Source organism: Sus scrofa, chromosome 8 (genome assembly GCF_000003025.6).
Source record: "Sus scrofa isolate TJ Tabasco breed Duroc chromosome 8, Sscrofa11.1, whole genome shotgun sequence".
NCBI classification, from domain to species: domain Eukaryota; kingdom Metazoa; phylum Chordata; class Mammalia; order Artiodactyla; family Suidae; genus Sus; species Sus scrofa.
The window spans coordinates 85,082,314-85,097,180 of record NC_010450.4 but is presented as its reverse complement, the minus strand read 5'-3'; the positions used below and the strand labels follow the sequence as shown (position 1 = coordinate 85,097,180).

Below are 14,867 nucleotides of genomic sequence, written 5' to 3'. Positions count from 1 at the left end.
ATAACCTTCACAGCAAGAGAAGTCAATGCCTAGATTCCAAGCTTCCAAAGACAGTCTTACTCTCTTGTTAGGGGCTAAAGTGTTAATTAGTCAACAAATCTTTGCTTAATCAGTTTTATTTATTGATGTGTTAAAATTGTAACCTTGTGAAACAAGCAATTTAAGATGTACTTAGTATTTACAAATCTTTAAATTTTTAATAAAATTGTGAGCGGTTTACAAATTCAAAAAGATTGAGTTATTTTACCCTGAGAAATCATTGATGATGTAATTCTGAAAAATCTTATGCATTGGATTGTATCCACTTTTTAATATATGCATAGCTATCATCTCTCTTCAGATAATTTTATAGTATCTGTTGAATGAGATAAATAAATTTAAAAAAAGAGTTTGCAGCAATGAGCACTGGCAATGTTTTGGGATTGATAGGCTCCATTGTTTGAAAAATAATATTATCTTTATGTTGATCTTTGTGTTCTTCAGGTTTTTTTCTATGTAAAATTGTGTGAAAGGAATATTTTTACTATTTCCTCCCCATCAAAACCTACATTGAGAATAATGATAAGCAATAATTTCTCAGAAAAGCAAAAAAGCCATCGAAGTATTACTTATATGTCCATTTTATGCCTAGATAAAAGGAATAAGACTTAGGTGCTAACATCAAGGAGATGGAAATATAATCAGAAAAATCAAGCTCAGTTACACAAAACAATTAGGAAAAATTAAGTGCTATGCTATATAACAGCATTTCCCCAAAGATCCATGATATGCTAATAGATTTTTATTTTTAAAAAAGAAAGACTTTCATGGCCAAATACATTTGGGAAATATTTCATAAGACACTACCCTGTTGGCAAATCACAATGTCTATTAGCATATTAATGACTGAAAAATTTTGCAGCAAAAACAGTTGCGCCTTGATTAACCTAGAATATTCAAAATTTCTTTAGCTATAGAAGCCTCTGTTAAAATATCCTCCTTTTGATTATGAAAATTTCACAAATGAAGAGAAAAAAAACAACACAAGTATTTGCCACATTAATAAGCATTAGCATTTGGCCATATTTGGTTCAGACTTTTTGATCTAAATAATAAGAAAAGATTAGTTATGTAATTAAAGCCATTCCCATCCCTTTTTCCTCCTCCTTTCCCCAGAGGTTACCATCATCCTGAAATTGGTGTATATTCTTATCCATGTATTTACTTTGACCATGTTTGTGTCCATGAGTAATATGTAGGATTTGTGTGTTTTAAATTTACAGAAATAATAGCATTTTTGTACATACTCTAATTTTATTCAACATTATGCTTATGAGATGATTTTAATAACATATAGGTTAACACTGTCTGTTTTAACTAAGGAATTATGCTTTCTGTATAGACCATAAAAATTAATTATCCAGTAACCTACTGAGGACATGTGGTTCATTCTCGATGTTGTCCTATTATAACCAGTGCTGTTAGGTGCCTTGTTGGTGCAGCAGGTAGCGCTTCAGTCTCATATAACCAGTGTTGTGGTAAACACTCTTGCACATAAATTCCTGTGTGTCTGTTGGAGAAAGGTTCTAGAGAGAGCACATGCCTAGAAGTAGAATTAATACGTCACAGGTACTTACATTATTAACTTTAGTAGAGATTTCAAACTTCTCTCCAAAGTTGCTGAACTAAGTTACCCATCAACTGATACACTGCAGGGAATTCCTAGGGACACACATCTGCAGACCCTCAGACATTATCTTAATCTACTGTGTATGAACTTAAAACGCACTGCTATACAATGTTAATTTTCCTTAATATGTTTGAAATCTGAACATACTTTCTTAACCATATTGGCCATCTGGCTTTCCTCTTTTGAGAACCGGGCAGACTTGGCAGAGCGGATTAGATATTTCCTAAACTAATCCTTTATTGCTCAAATTCACCCTGAATAACTTCCTTGGTGTATGGTTTAATTTTGACCTTGGCTGTTATTTCTTGCATTGTATTTTGACAAGTTTTTACGTTTTTCAATTTTATAACGTTTGTACCTTGATGTCTTATTTTCCTCAAAAATTTTCAAAGTTTTATTTGTCTCTTTGAGGACTGCATTCTAACTGCTATTTATTTGTGTATGGTGTCAAACAGGCATTTAATTGTCCCAGTGACATTTCTTGATCCTTCTATCCCTTCCATACTGATTTCCAATACCACCTCATCATATGCTAAGTCTCTGTAATGTAGTGGAGATTGTTAGTAGTTGGGGAGAATATTTACTACTGCACTGACAATTAAACATGACAGGCTGCAAGAAGGAAACAGACTGCAGGTAGGGGCTGAGTACTGATGAACATAAACGTCATAGGTTTTGGTGTCAGACACACCTTCATCTTTATCTCTCCTTTAACACTGCAAGTTAATCTTACTGCAAATAATCTCTTCACTTGAGAATGGAGATAATACAGATTATCTGATAGCATTATTTAATGAGATAATATATTTAAAAGTGGTTATCATATTGTCTTGCATATTCAAAGAAGTTAACAGCAGCGATTTTAGCTCTGTTGTTGCTGATAATACTATAGGAGTGGTAACAACATCTGAGTAGGTAAGTAGCTCCAAGTTTGAAAGGTAAATCTGCAAGAAATTTCTAGGAAAGGAAAAAGAGAATTGGGGTATTTTCAGGAGTTCTTTTGTGGTGCAGTGGGTTGAGGATCCAGCATTGTCACTGCAGCAGCTCGGATCACTGCTGTGTCTCAGGTTTGATCCCTGGCCTGGGAACTTCCATATGTTGCAAGTGTGGCCAAAAAAAGAAAAACAGAATTGGGGTATTTTCTGACTATAAAGGTGAAAACTGAAGATGAGGCTTAGAGGGAAAGATATAAGAGGAAATGAAGATATTTTAGGACAGAGATTCTCAAAATATGGTTTAAGCAGCCGCAATTCCTGAGAATTTGTTAGAAATGCAAATTCAAGACCCTAGACCTACTGAGTCAGACATCTGACTGATGTGTGGCCCAGTAATCTATTTTCTTTTTCAGCTGCACCCTCAGCATATAGAAGTTCCAAGAACCAGTACTGAATCCGAGCCACAACTGCAACCTATGCTGAAGCTACAGCAATGCCGGATGGATCCTTTAACCCACTGTGCCAGGTGGGGATCAAACCCACGCTGTCTCAGAGACAATGTTGGATCCTTAATCTGCTGCACCACAGCGGGAACGCCTGGCCCAGCAATCATTGACAACCCCCTATTCCACCCCACCCCCCTGCCCACAGGTGATTCTGAGGCTCACTCAAGATTGAGACTCACTGGTTTAGAACCTGATGAGCAAGAGGCGATGAGGAGAAACCAGACGAACATGGTGTACAAGGACATGGCAGAGCTGAGAACATAGATTTCTTAGAAGGCTGAAATTACCCTTTTCTCTTCCCTTTGCTTGCTTCCAGTCACTGATTTTATTTTACTGAATGGCTTCCCAATCTCAGAATCACTTCTCAGCTTTCAAGTTCTCCTTGCAGTCCACCTACTCTGCAAAGCAATGCCAAGTCTGCAACCCTTAATTATTCTCCATCCTTCCCACGATCTCCCTCCTGCATTGTCCTTCTCCTGCTTACAGCTTGGAGGCTCCTCAAGGAAGGCAATTTGTCTGGTATGATTTCATCTAACATTAAATACCATGTACATTTACTGAGCTTTATATATAATAGATGAGGATAGTAATAACCTAGTACCCATTTTAATAGTAGGAATTCTTGACCATTAAATATAAAACAGTTATCAATACATGTGTACCTAGTGGCCCCTCTCTGGCCCTCAAAAGACAGAAGTCTGCAAGGAACATGCTGGATCTGTATTATTCAAGAGCATTTTTAGTTTAAAAACTAATTTCATCTTTTTTTTAAATGACTTTCTTTTCCCCATTACATTTGGTTTACAGTGTTCTGTCAATTTCTACTGTACGCCAAAGTAACCCAGTCACACATCTATATACATTCTTTTTCTCACATTATTCCCCATCATGTTCCAACATAAGTGACTAGATATAGTTCCCTGTGCTATATACCAGGGTCTCATTGCTTATTCACTCCAAATGCAATAGTTTGCATCTTAAAAACTAATTTTATATTGAATCCAGTAGAGTAAATATGAAAAGAGAGGTGAGCAGTGACCAGCTACAGAAAACATTTACCAATTTTCAGATTCCTCCGCTGTGTTTTTTAGGGAGTTTAATTGATTCTTTGGTGGAAACAGAGGTAATAAGTAATGAGAGATTTCACTACAATAGCTTATCAGAGACCTGACCAGAGTATTAATTTTGGCAATAAAATGTGTCAGTTCCAGCAGCAAAGGATCAGCTCAGCCACGGCCACAAGGATCAATTGTGTAGACCTCTGAGTTAAGTAAACCTACCGTGGTGGTCTCTGGAACAGGATGCATATGAGAGTGGCACCTGCATTTTAACTGGTGCTGACTGCCTTGTTCTATCTGGGAATACATGTTTAGTAAAACAAAATCAGTCTTCAGGGACTTGAAACATGTCATTCCTATTATTTATAAATATAAGCTAATTCCTATGTGTTTCTTTATGTGTTATTTCCTTTTGCTTTATAATTTGTATACTGCATGCAAACATAATATGTGAACTTAAAATCTATAAAATATAAAAGACAGCATGTAAAAAGCAGACCAATATAACATGCTTAACAGTAGAGACAAAATTAACCTATGCTGAAAAATAACATTAACCAACACTTTTTCAGTATTTTGGATAGTTGAATAATGCTGCCTTTGTGATATGCTTTTCTTCAGAATAAAATCAATCATTTCGATGTTCAACTTATCTACAACCGCAACTAGAATTTTGAAAGCAAATTATAGGGTCTGAAGTGCCCGTCAATATTGTTAAAGAAAATTTGAAATACTACCCATATTAATTTCAAGTGCATAAAAAGAAAGAAAACATACAAAACTTCTAGCAATGATTTTATCTTGGTGGAAATATTATGCATTATGTTCTCACTTATACATATATATTTCCTAAATTCCCTATCATAAGGAAGGAAGTATTAAGTAAGTTCATTAAAGTACCAGTGTTAGTAATAACGACACAAATGAAATATGTACTTGGAAATGTTGGTAAATCTTATTCCAACTTGTACCAGATTCCTATTTATAAAATACATGCAAAAGCGAAAACACACACACCCACAAATGCATACACAAAATATGAACAGTGCTTTTCTTAATAATTAAGAAACAAGATATCAATAGCAGCAGCAGCAGCAGCAAGTAATAGTCAAAACTGTTTTCTTGTTATGTATAATCATGACTAGGATTTTGAACACTAAAGTAAAGCAACGTTTCGGCAGTCCTGAATTGATGGGCAGAGTCAATCATGAGACTCTACTCCATAGGAAGGGGTCTCAAAACGCTAAAAAATCCACTTTTCATATTTAAATGAAGAGAATTGTGCATTGTCTTCCTTTAGGGCAACTTTACTGTGCTGTGACATACAGACTAGGGATAACAAATTAACAATTCACCTCTTGTAGATAACAGGAATAGTCCATATTAGCAGTTCTGAAAGTATAATCCTCCAATCCCCACAAGTCCCAGGAAACCTTTTAGGAGTTCGGTGCAAAGAAACTCTCACCACATTATTTATCATTGTCGTTACTTGCCTTTTTCATTGCATTGTCCTGTGCCCTCTTTCATACATTGGCATATGCACTGATGGTACGAATACAATGATGACTAAAATTACTGCTGCTTACAAATCAAGGCAGTAGAAATAAGCTGGATTAATAGGCTTTGTATATTTCATACACCCTCACGCACTAAAATGTCACTTTTACTTAAGAATATCATTGATGAAGCAGTTAAAAAATGTAATTTTATTAAGTTATGGCACTTAAGTACACATCTTAAAATTCTGTGTGACAAAAATTGAATATTATATATATAAAGCATTTCTACTACATAATGAAGTTAATAGTTGTATTAGCTATCTACTGCTGTGTAACAAATTTCCCCAGGATTTAGTGGCTTAAATGACATACACCTATTATCTCAGCTTCTGTGGTCAGGAACTCATGCTTTGCTTCACTGCATTCTCTGGCCCAGGTTTCTTACAAGGCTGCAAGGCCAACTGGGACCACAGGCATCTCAAGGTCTAAGTGGGGAGGAGAGCACTTCCAACCTCTTTCGTGGTTGTTGAGAGGATTCAGTTGCTTGAGGGATTTTGGACTGAGGACCTCAGTTCCCTACTGGTTATTGGCTGGAGGCCACTCTCCCTTCCTTTCCAGGTTGCCCTCTCCATCAGGGCAAGCACTGGAGAAGAGCCAAAGAGAGAAGATCAGCCAGGTAGAAATCACAGTCTTTCACGATCCAATCACAGAAGTGACACCTCCTCACTTTTGCCATATTCTACTTGTTATAAGCAATTGATAATCCTCCCACACTTGAGTGAAGAGAATTACATAAGAGCATGGATCCCAATGGCTGGAGATCATCAAAAGCCAAGTCAGAAGCTGCTGTCCACAATGGTCATCCCTATGAAAAGCACTTATGTAACTCTGTGTTCCAAAATGAAATAGCCTCTCTTTTTATTACAAACCATTTTTTCTTGGAAGAATCATTAACAAAAAAAAAAAAACTTTAATGAGTCAGGCTTAGGTATTTTTTAGATATTTGCAGAATTGAAAATTTCTTTAAAATGAACAAACAATTCAATATGCAATAGAACTTGAATATTTAAACAAGTGCTAGAATTTTGGAAAAAAAATGTGTCTGGCAACAATGTCTCACCAGTTTCTCAAAACAAAATATCTTTTCTAAAGATTCTGGCAGCAATTTTAAAGAACACTAGGTTCGATACTGGGTAATGAAATGTGTTAAAATTTAAAAGAGCTGTGAAACTCAGTGAGCCAGTGTTTTTCAAATGACCATTGAACGCTTTTATGCAATCATGGAATATCCATTTAAAGGTATCCATTTAAAGCGCAGGATCTCAGGTGATAATATAAAAAGTTCATTCATATATTTTCAGTTACACCTTGCAATTAACCTTTAAGAGACTACTATTTACAGATTTCTAGTGCAGTGTCAAAGAAGATTCACAAAAGGGCATTAAAATATTTCTTCATTTGCAGCCATGTAACTATGCGAGCCTGGATTTTGTCCATATGCTTCAACCACAACAACAAATGGCAACAGTTTTACTGCTGTGGAGGCAGATATGAGAATCTGGCCAACTTCTATCAAGCCAGGCATTGGAAATATTTACAAATACGTATAAAAGACTACTTCTCCTCATGAAACCATTTTTTTTCTGAAAAATATAGCTTTTCTTTAAACATATTTTATGTGGACATGAAGTTGGTTTATTACTGTTACTTTTAATGAATTGTTTAATAATTTATTTTTCATTTCCCAGCATGATAAGTAGTGAGAGGTATAATCCACATGAGCAAAAGTTATTTTATGTATTCTAAGAGTGCAAAAGGATTCTAAGATCAAGATTCTTGAAAACTATTGGACCAGATTTTGCTGTTTGAACCATAACCCCAGAATCTCAGCAGCTTGAACACAGTGATTTCTTATTCACACTAAAGTCCACTGGTGTTGGCTGAGGGAATGTGCTCATTGTTTCCTCAGGAAACCAGGCTCCTGGAGAGTCTGTCTCATTGAGATTCTACACTCAAATAACAAGAAAAGCAAGAATATGGAAACATTTTCAAATGCTTATAAAGCTTTACTGGAAGTTATATACAGGACTCCTACTTGCTAGTTATCTTCCTAAGAAAGCCACATGGCCACACCTAATTCACACCACCAGAAGAACACAATTCTGCCATATTCCCAAAAGAAAATCCAGAAATATGTAGTGACTGATACTAATAACCACCACCTATATCAACTCCAACCCATAGACAGCAGGAGCACTGAGTTCAAAAGGACTGTGGGAAGTTGCAGTTGTGGCTCAGCGGAAACAAATCCAAGTAGCATCCATGAGGATGCAGGTTTGACCCCTGAACTCGCTCAGTGGGTTAAGAATCCAGTGTTGCCATGAGCTGGGGTGTAGGTCGCAGGCACGGCTTGGATCTGGCATTGCTGTGGCTATGGCATGGGCCAGCAGCTACAGCTCCAATTAGACCCCTTGCCTGGGAACATCCATATGCCTCCAGTGTGGCCCTAAAAAGACCAAAAAAAAAAAGGATTGTGAGGCTGCATCTTAATTCATGAGACTCATTAATTTCCTATTGCCATCAAAACAAATTACCACAGACACAGTGCCTTAAAACAATGCATGTGTATTTTGTCACAGAGCTAGAGATCATAAATCCTAAGACCAGAATGTTGGCAGGGATGTGCTCCTTGCAAAGTGTCTAGGGGACAATCAGTTCTTCACCTGTTGTAGAAAACATGGATTATAACAATATTTACCCCTCAAACCAAAAAGAATTGAGTCCCCGCTGGGTATGAAGCACTATTGTAAATGCTGAGTATACTGAGCTGAATGACACTCACAGACTCAACTCTGAGAGCTAGAGGAGGGAGAAACATGATAAACAAGTAAACAAATGCACATATATGTTAGGAGAAGGGTATGCATCGCAAAGAAAAGTAAGGCAGGGGAAAGTAAGTGGGAGTGATACGAGACAAGGTGGTCAGCAAAGGCCTCTCTGGTCAAACAATGACCAAATAGATCCCTGAATAAAGTGAAGGAAGAAATCATAATATCTGGGGGAAGAACATCCAGACATTGAAAACAGCAACTGAAGATGTCTTTGGGTGGGTAGATGCTTGGAATGTGTGAGAGACCACAAGGGGACCAGCGTGTGGCCCAGGGAGTGGAAGAGGAGGGGATGAGGTCGGTGAGAGAGAACTAAACTGCAAATCAGGGAATGTCGCAAGGACTGTGACAAGGACACAGTCCTTCCTCTGAGACGGGAAACCACAGTGCCATTTACTTCTAGGAGTATTAGGATATGGGTTACATTTTTAAGGGATCACTGACTACTGTTAGGGGAATATAACCCCGGAGGCAAGGCTAAAAGCCTGAAGAGTAGTCAGGTCGTCACTGAAATAACACAGGGAGGAGATGGAGGAGATGATGTTGATTTGGATTAGATCTGTAATGAGGGAGGTAATGAGAACTGTCTAGATTCTGGGTATAATTGGAAAATAAAGTTAATAGATACACTGATGACTTAGATGATTTGGGTGTGAAAGAGTTATTACCAAGAAAAGTGGTCACTCTTCAAAACCAGAAGAAAGGGAGAGATGGAGGAAAGAAGGCAGGGAAAAGGGAAGGAAGGAAGGGAGGGAAAGAAACCTCCACCCAACTTTTCAGTTGGAAAATTTTTGTACCAGAATGAGTAGGTCTTGGAAAATTATTAATTCAGTGACTTGGGGAAGTCTTGGGATATTACTTAGAAGAAAGATGAATTTTACGCAAGCAAAACATGCTTATCTAGCATCAAAAACTTGGTGTTAGGCTAGTCTGGCACACGTAGCTGCTGGTGCACATTTGTGCAGTCTATGAGAAATAATTTCCCTTTTATGAGTCCAAGTTGATGATGTAGCTTTCAACATTATTACAACATGATTTATTGTTATCTAATCCACACTTGAGTAAAATGGCCCTGTCCTTCCCTGAACAGAATACAATTTCTCTTGAGTAGATTTTTTAACAAGACTGTGTGAAGGTCACATTTGCTGTCAATTCCACAGTCTCAGGCTAAGGGTAAAGATACTACTAAATCAACCAAGTCACTGGTCTGAGGTGGCCTGTTTCTCCACAAAGGAACCAGAATTTTCTAGTGCCATCTACAAAGTCCAGTTCTTCAGTTCCTTTTCAAAAATACTGATATTAAATACTGAATAAGCTGAATAGAACTATTCAACACATGCATTATTTATCTGCTTTTTCATGCATGAGGACATTTTAAATAAGTAATATTTTTGTTTTAATTTACTTCTGGTTCAACAGCCAGACATTAAATCCCGAGTCAGGATGTACTGAGAAGAGATATCAGAAAACTGTGTTACAGCTATCCAATTTCTATTTTCAGTTTATCACCACATTAATTTCATTTTCTGATTATTATTAGACATACCCATTTTCCCCATTGCACCACCACCATCCTGGTCCAAGCTAGAGCCATCTGTAGCCTGGGAATAACAATCTCCTCCCACACATCTCTGCATCAGTCTTGCCCATCCAGCTCTGATGTGTCTCTACAGAGCACTCAGAATGATCCTCTGCAAAACTCAAATCACACAGTATTTTCCCTTGGCTTAAAAACTTACAAAGCTTTCCAAAAGTTCACAAGATAATGAAAAACTTCTGGAGACATGTACATGCCTGCGGTTGGCCTCTCCATCCCTTTTAGCCCAAGGACGCTCTGCTCTCATTGTTCTTGGCTCTGCTCTTTCCAGGACTAGCTCTGCTCCCAACCATGCCAACATCTTTGCACAGCCCCGCCCCCTTTCAGCCTCTCCGACAGGACATTCATTAGTCCCATCTTTCCTTAATTCATCTTTATCCTTCAAGTCTCTAGCCATTCTGCTCAATGTTTTCAGGAACACTTTCCTAACTATCCTGTTCCATCCCATCAAGGTCAGATCTCCGCATTTTATCTTCTATTCATCCATTCCACGTTCTTCTTGCTCATAGCACTTATGAAGGTAGCAACTTTATTTCATGCCATCTTCCTTACCAGATAGCAAGTTTCAAGAGTGAGGAGGGACCCACACCACCCAAAGTTCACCATCCTGTTACAGAGCAAGATAGGTACTCAGTAACTAGTTGGTGAATAACAAGTGTATGTATCAATTCTTCACAGATCAAAAGAAACGTTTGATAAAAGAAGAGTAAGAGTAAAAACGAAATATAACAAAATACTTGAGTGAAAGATATATTTAGACATCTAAAAATTTAAATAATCAATTATAATTGGGAAATGGATATTTGGAGGAAAAGAGGCTTAGTAAATTCAGATCTTTTGATTTTACTCAAAGGCCATTCATCGGTTGACCTTCTGCCTCATGGGCTTTCAGAAAACCTTACAATTTTGTTTTGCTGTACATTAGCAGCTGCAAATGCTAATGGTAACATTAGGGGTAATTTTTATAGCAGCTCTAAGAAAGAGGTTCAGGTGCCACTAATGGGCTTGGAAAGCAAATGAAACACATGTCAAAAACACAACCTCAAGAAATAAGTGAATCAGAAAATCATTTCAGTGCTACAGTGTCGAAAATTACAGGTCCAAAAGAGTAATTGTGTTATTCACCCTTTTATCTTTGGAGGTCAATGTTCAAAATATGTTTTAAATATATCATCAGTCTCACAATTTAAAGGAGATTAATTTTGATTGTATGAATATATACGCATGACAAATGTTCTCACTGCTCTGGAGCAACCATAAGGCTCTGCTCAAAAGACAGTCTGCTCTCAAACCTGTGTAGGATAAATTGATGCATCCTTCAAGGAAGACTATATGGTAGCTTTTTGCTGAATCTCTATCCTGAGTTAAAGATTCAACAACAAGCTTTCAACCATTGGTCTCAATTCTTAACAAATAGTTTCCCCTGGATGCTAAAATGCACAAAAATACTTCTGAAAAAAATCAAATAATAAAAATAATATTTTACTTTCTAGTCCAAGTTGACCCAACAACTCCCCCTGAACATGGTAGGAGGAAATCCATTCTCAATCACTCACCCAATTCCCATTGTTACACTTTAAAAGACTAGACTTAAAAAAATCACTTTGATTTTTCCAAACACAGTGAAGTGAATCAGGGCTAGAAACTTAAAAGAGACACATGCACCCGCATGTTCATTGCAGCACTATTCACAAAAGCCAGGACATGGAAACAACCCAAATGTCCATCAACAAATGATTGGATTCGGAAGATGTGATGTATACATACACAATGGAATACTACTCAGCCATAAAAGAGAATGACATAATGCAGCAACATGGATGGAACTAGAGAATCTCATACTGAGTGAAATAAGTCAGAGAGACAAAGACAAATATCATATGATATCACTTATAACTGGAATCTAATATCCAGCACAAATGAACATCTCCACAGAAAAGAAAATCATGGACTTGGAGAATACACTTGTGGCTGCCTGATGGGAGAGGGAGGGAGTGGGAGGGATCGGGAGCTTGGGCTTATCAGACACAACTTAGAATAGATTTACAAGGAGATCCTGCTGAGTAGCATTGAGAACAATGTCTAGATACTCATATTGCAACAGAACAAAGGGCGGGGGGAGAAAATGTATACATGTAAGAGTAACTTGATCCCCTTGCTGTACAGTGGGGAAAAAAATAAATTATAAAAAAAAAGAATTAAAAAAAAAAGAAATGTAATAAAAATTTCACCTTGACGTCATTTGTAAAATGCTTGAACAAATGAAATAATGTGTTCATAGAAATGGTAGGGGGAGTTCCTGTCATGGCTCAGCGGAAACAAATCTGACTAGCATCCATAAGGATGCAGGTTTGATCCCTGGACTCACTTAGTGGGTTGGGGATCCGGCGTTGCTGTGCGCTGTGGCGTAGGCCGAAGATGCAGTTCAGATCTGGTGTTGTGGTAGCTGTGGTGTAGTCTGGCAGCGATAGCTCCGACTCAACTCCTAGCCTGGGAACCTCCATATGCCACGGTTGCTGCCCTAAAAAAAAAAAAAAAAAGAAAGAAAGAACGAAATGGCAGGAACATGATCCTTTTTAAGCTCTGAAGACAACTCATGAATGTCTTACATTTGATTTGCCTCTTTGAATCTGCAGGTAGAACCAAAGATAGTGTGGTCATCATCAGTGCCAGTCATCAAATATTTTCATTTCCCCTCCTTTCTGTACACATGGGAGGACTGCATTTATTAGAATGGCATGACATGAACTTACTTTGGTCAATGAAATGTCAGAAGTTATGGGTGTCTCGTTGGTTTAGAAGCTCTAACAGCAGGTGCACAATTTGCAACAATCCTTTTCCACAGCTGCTGCACTGGCATTGCTGTAGATGGTAGAAATGCCTTCATCTTGGGCCTCTAATTGGAAAGACATGGATTAGAGCCCCATCCAACCCACTGTGGATATGCATCTTGAGTGAGAATTATGCCCTTGTTCATTTAAGCCTTTACAAGTTGAAGTTGTTCATTTCTCTAGCATAACCAAGCCCATCATGAGTGACACACGTTTGTAAACTCAAGTCATCAAAAATCACTTCAAATTTTATAATATGATACATATTATTTATATATCCATTTATTTATATGGGCATCACAGAATAAAACAGACACAAAGATGCAGGGATTGTAGAATGTCATCAGATTTCAATTCATTAAACTTCCTTACTCTGCAGCTCTCTTAAATTTCCTTTTAAACTTTTTAACCTGAGAGAGGAAAACTGTATGCATTTATGGAATTATTTAAGAATAAGTACAGCATTTGCTGTACTCTTTTTCACAGGTACAGCCCAATTTACTTGTTACTGAAAACAATACCATTTGTTCTCCAAATGCATCCCCTGAGGAAGTCAGAGTTCATTCTGTACTATTTTCCAGTCTTACATTCACATTAAAATATCTGAAGAACATCTATTTCCATGCATTATCACAAGAAGTACATATAGTCTTGAGAGAGGGTACAAATGACTATATTTACACATAATTTGCTTAGCAATGCCAAACACTGAAACCATTATGAGTCAGTTGATGATTCAACAAAAGTCCCCGAGTACCTAGAATCACACCTTTCATCTGCTGTCTAATGATGTCCCTTGAGTTAAGTAATAACTCAGGAACAGAGGAAAGCTGAGGGAGAGTTTAGTCCACCCACATATCCAGAGCAGGGTAAATCTGTTTCTCTTGCTTCCAGATAAATGTCAACAATTTTCATGCCATTTAAGCAAAAATGAAATTCCAAGCAGGGACTTCCTGAGTTTCAGGCAACCTACCCACTACCTATCTCCTTACCCACACAGATCTCTAGACTCTTTTAAGGAGAAGCTGGACATAAATGTGAGCCAGCTGTATGGCAGTGTAACAAAAGTGAGCAGTCTGCTTTGCCATGGCTGCTATCCTCGATTCCTGAAGAAAAAACGCAAGACAAGAAACTGAACTATCTATAACAATTCCCTCACCTGTAACACAGGGCTAATCACATCACTCACCTCAAGAGTTGTGAGGATTAAATGAGCTAATCCACACGAAAAGCCCAGCACATAGCAGTGGCTCCATAAATCACAACTGTTGTTATAATAATAATATTGTTGGGAGTTCCATCGTGGCTCAGTGGAAACCAAGCTGACTAGTATCCATGAGGACATAGGTTCAATCCCTGGCTTCGCTCAGTGGGTTAAGGATCCAGCGTTGCTGTGAGCTGTGGTGTAGGTCACACACAAGGCTCAGATCTGGTGTTGCTGTGTCATAGATCAGCAGCTACAGCTCTGATTTGACTCCTATCCTGGGAACCTCCACATGCTGTGGGTGCAGCCCTAAAAAGACAGTAATAATAATATTGCTAAAAATCAATACATTATTTGTGTATGGGCATGTCCCAAGTTCAATTCTCTCTCTCTCTCTTTTTTTTCCCCCTTTTTTCCTTTTTCTTTTTTAGGGTTGCACATGCAGCATATAGAACTTCCTGGGCCAGGAGTTGAATCAGAGCTGCAGCTGCCAGTCTACACCATACCCACAGCAAGGCGAGATGCAAGCCACATCTGCCACCTACACCACAGCTTGCGGCAACTATGGATCCTTAACCCACTGAGTGAGGCCAGGGATCTAACCAGCATCCTCACAGGCACTATATCAGGTTCTTAACCTGCTGAGCCATAATGGGAAAAGCTAAGTTCAATTCTCAATC

The 14,867-nt window shown here is 37.9% G+C and overlaps 1 protein-coding gene across 11 annotated transcripts in view; it reads right to left on the bottom strand.

Annotated features, from left to right (window-relative positions):
- INPP4B (inositol polyphosphate-4-phosphatase type II B) overlaps nt 1–14,867 on the bottom strand; it is a 743,160-nt gene that overhangs the window by 458,020 nt on the left and 270,273 nt on the right. For 2 of the 11 annotated variants that reach the window (XM_021100672.1, XM_021100669.1), the window contains one exon: nt 12,906–13,048. The exons of the other annotated variants lie outside the window; for them this stretch is intronic. The gene's annotated coding sequence lies outside the window, so the exon portion shown is untranslated. The remainder of the gene's footprint in view (nt 1–12,905; nt 13,049–14,867) is intronic. 11 annotated transcript variants of the gene reach the window in all.